This window comes from Lipotes vexillifer, unplaced genomic scaffold (assembly GCF_000442215.2).
Source record: "Lipotes vexillifer unplaced genomic scaffold, Lipotes_vexillifer_v1.1 scaffold329, whole genome shotgun sequence".
Classification (NCBI taxonomy): domain Eukaryota; kingdom Metazoa; phylum Chordata; class Mammalia; order Artiodactyla; family Lipotidae; genus Lipotes; species Lipotes vexillifer.
This window is the reverse complement of record NW_006774067.1, coordinates 2,808,774-2,812,796: the sequence shown is the minus strand read 5'-3', so window position 1 is coordinate 2,812,796 and position 4,023 is coordinate 2,808,774.

The window sequence follows — 4,023 nt, the reverse complement described above, 5'->3', positions numbered from 1 at the left end:
TAGGGAAAGAATAATCCATAGTATAGTCCAAAATCCACCCCCCCATGAAAGTAATGCTAACTGATCTATAACAGTTATAATTTTTACTATTGGGAAAGCTATGAGATAGGCCTAAGGGGGGACTTCAGGCCCAGAAAGTGGTATATTAGGAACATTTATTAGGTTCAGGTGGAAAAAGATAATTAAGCTACTTTATCTTGTGGGTGTGTGCAAATATTTATCAGACTTCCTGCCTTAACAAGACCCAAAGAATGACCACATATCCTGGTCTTCCTGGGAGAGTCTTGATTTACAACTGTTATTCAGTTATTATTGATATCGTCCCCCTGTCCTTTCAAAAGTGTTATGTTCTGTTAAAATAAGTTATCTGTTTACCCTAGTTGTAATTCACAGAAGAATTGAGAGATGTTTTTAAAAGAGATTGAGGGCCAAACTATGATGAAGGTTGTGAGACCAAATCTGCAAAGAAAGTGTTGTTTACTTGTAACATTCTGTTTTGAAAATAGTATGTAATCAGAAGTTAGAAATAAAGGTATGAATGGCATGGACATATAGTCAAAACTGTACAGTGGATTAGCTAATGGAGTAATTTGAAATATATGGGAAAATCAAAGGGTTAAAGATACCTGAAGCTGGATCTTCCGTGCTTGATGTGAGTAGGAGTGAAGAATGGACAGGGATGAATTGGAACCATCTAACCTTAAAACATTATTATATGCTCTGGGAGTCCCATATGAGCACTTGTGAGTGAAAGCAAATTGTTCAGACTTCAAGCTTTACCTGTGTCTAGGTGGCAAAACCACAGGCAGTTTGTAATGTGAGACCAAATCACGTACTTTGTGGTGATACTCATAAACAATGCTATACGGCAGGTAACACTTAGCAACTCACAGGTATTGGCAGGCAGTGTCGTTAAGCAGAGCGTGGGCAGGAGTAATTCAGAACAGCTTGTTATATTCAGTTTATGGTTAGTCATGGTGCTTGGATGAGGATAATGTTCCAGGCCTTAAACGTTACCTTTTATTGATGGACATAAAACACTATAGATTGTGTTATTTAATAAAATTTTCTGCAAAGATGGTGTCTAGAGCTGTGGATAACTGTGAGAATGCAGAGCAAGTTATGGCTACTTCAGAGGTAATGGTATATCATGCAAGTAGAGAGGTGGGATCAGCCTTTTTGTCACTCTACCCCTTGCCCTCTCCCAAAAAAAGTGGCTCTCTGCTTCTAGAGCCCACCTTCCCATTCTCTCACAGCACAAAAGCTTACAGCCAACAAGAGAACATCTCTGTTGCTTCACTCTCTTTTAAGGACTGACATGATTAGGTCAGGCCCACTCGGGGTAATCTCCCTTTTTATGAACACAAAGTCCACAAGTAGCTTAATTGCAGGAGTGATATCCCATCATTTTCACAGCCCTGTCTCACCCCTTCAAGGAGTTGTTTATAAAAAGTGTGTAAACCAGGGGGAGGCTGCCATGTTTAGAAGCCACCCGTTTACAGACTGTGCTTTCACTTTGCCCCTTAGTACCCTGGTTGCTAAGCTGTTATAAGGATGGAGTTTCCAAGGATGGCATCTCCTGTTTACTCTCTTGTCTGGTCTACAGGGAGCAGGGTTGTAAAAGTTCAGTGTGACTAGGTGTCATATAAATAATACACAAAAAGCCCCTATTTACCAAATCGTGGAGTTCTCCAGAGCATTTATGTTTATGGAAAAACAGTGTTATCCAAGGACCTGCAGCCTTGTTTTGATCAAAGCAAGATATTTAAGACTTGGTTGGGGACTTTTATTTCCATTCATAGGGAAAATTTATCAGTAATATGTGAGATGGGAATAACAACAGATTGTGACAGCACCACTCTTTGTGGCACTTATTTGGGCACTTTTGAATCATCACTCCCCTGCCCACAATCCCACACCACCCTACCACCCCAGTCTCAAAAAGTTCTACCCACATCACTCTCACCTCCCCCATCACTAATGGAGATGAGCATATTAAGCACAACTCCTTACAAACTGTAGAATTTTCCTTTGGAAATTAAATTTCATGAGAACTGATGATCGTTGTCTTATATACTGCTCAGCACAATATCTGGCACATAATAGATGTTCAATAAATATTGATAGAAGAAATGATAGAATAAAAAGTAAATATTGAATTGAATAATATTCTGTTATGTTAATTCCAAGAGTAAAATGATGGATTCATTTTGCCCTTGTCAAGGAGGAACAAAATTCTTTTACCATTATTTTAATTATAAAATCTTCCTAGATATTTGTATATTCCAGGCTTTTATTCTGCAGAATTTAAAAATTAGTTGTTTTTTTTTTTTTTTGTGGTATGCGGGCCTCTCACTGTTGCGGCCTCTCCCGTTGACGAGCACAGGCTCCGGACGCGCAGGCTCAGCGGCCATGGCTCACAGGCCCAGCCGCTCCGCGGCATATGGGATCTTCCCAGACTGGGGCACAGACCCGTGTCCCCTGCATTGGCAGGCGGACTCTCAACCACTGCGCCAACAGGGAAGCCCAGGTTTTTTTTTTTAATCTACTTTTTTTTTTTTTTGGGCGGTTTCAAACCCCTGCGCCAACAGGGAAGCCCAGGTTTTTTTTTTTAATCTACTTTTTTTTTTTTTTTTACAAATGTAAGATTTCACACATTTAAACAAATTCAATATCTCTTAAAAATCACGACATTTTAAAGTTATTTTTAAGAAGTATAGCAATGTACTACTTGTCCTTTTTTGCCTAATACATTGTGAATTTAAACAGTGAAACGTGAAGGTTTCTGTTTGGTTGCAAAAAGCAAATGAGATAATTTACTATTCATCTCATAACTTTCATTTTCTAGAAAGTACGTTGGCAATTAAAGTTTGATTATTTTCTCTTTTTGGGGGACAGCATTAATGAGATCATCACAACTTTTGTAGAAAAGCTAAAGTGCTAGGTTGCAAAGGTAGACTATTATATGATGATTTAGTCACAAATTGTACATTTTAATTTTACCTAGAAAAACAAACATGATTTGGTAGCTGAATACAACAAAAGGAAAGCTTATAACAAAACATACAACACCACAACAAAAGCAGCTAACAAATCTTAGAGAGCTACAATGAAACCATTGGAACAGGAAAAAAACTGGCTTTAAAATATTTCTCCATTGCTTATATATCCTACTGTTTATTTTTACAGTTGTGCTTGCTAAAATTAAATTAATCCTAAGATTTTAACAATCCCAGTGTATCAGTTCTTGCCATTATGGAAACTGAGTGAAATTTTAAATCTTGATTCACTTCTTTCAGTGACCAAATAATAGTGGCCAAATCTCAGGTCTATTTAGAGCAGCAGATAATTTCATGTGCCTGATAAATGTCATTTTTGAATAGAATTTTTTAAACAATTACTTTTCAAAAGCATTCACACATTGGCAACATTATTTCTGAGATTTGAGAACAAAGACAATTCATTTATTATGAAGATAATAACTAGATTATAAATCACTTAAGCTATGATTTTAAATGCTCTCCGTTTTCCCCCAACGATTTTGTTCTTTCTTTTTAATTATGTGGTTTTGCCACAGGTCAACCAATTACTGAACAGTTCAGCTTGACAATCAGTGAACTGGTTTCTGAGTGTCATTTAATGAAAAGAGCCTCTGATCTAAAAAAAAAGAATTCAAGTGCAATCACACAGAGGGATCAAATCAATTTATTAGATTATTTCAAAGTAAAGGTTTGGGATTGAGTGAAAACTCCAGAGTAGTCATAAGGAGCATGTGGTAGTCACAGTGCTGCCACAAAGGAGTCTTGTGATCTTTGGCATATCGTCTCTCAGACTCAGGTTTTCTCACTTCTAAAAGAGGGATAAGGATTTCAACCACTGCACCCTCACAGTGATGTCAGAATTAATTACGGACTCAAATATGACAGGACTTCAACCTGCTTTATTCTTGTTATTTGCCCCAGGCCAGCCAATGCACATGAATATTGCAACTGCATATCTGATGTTCACTCATACGTTCAGCAG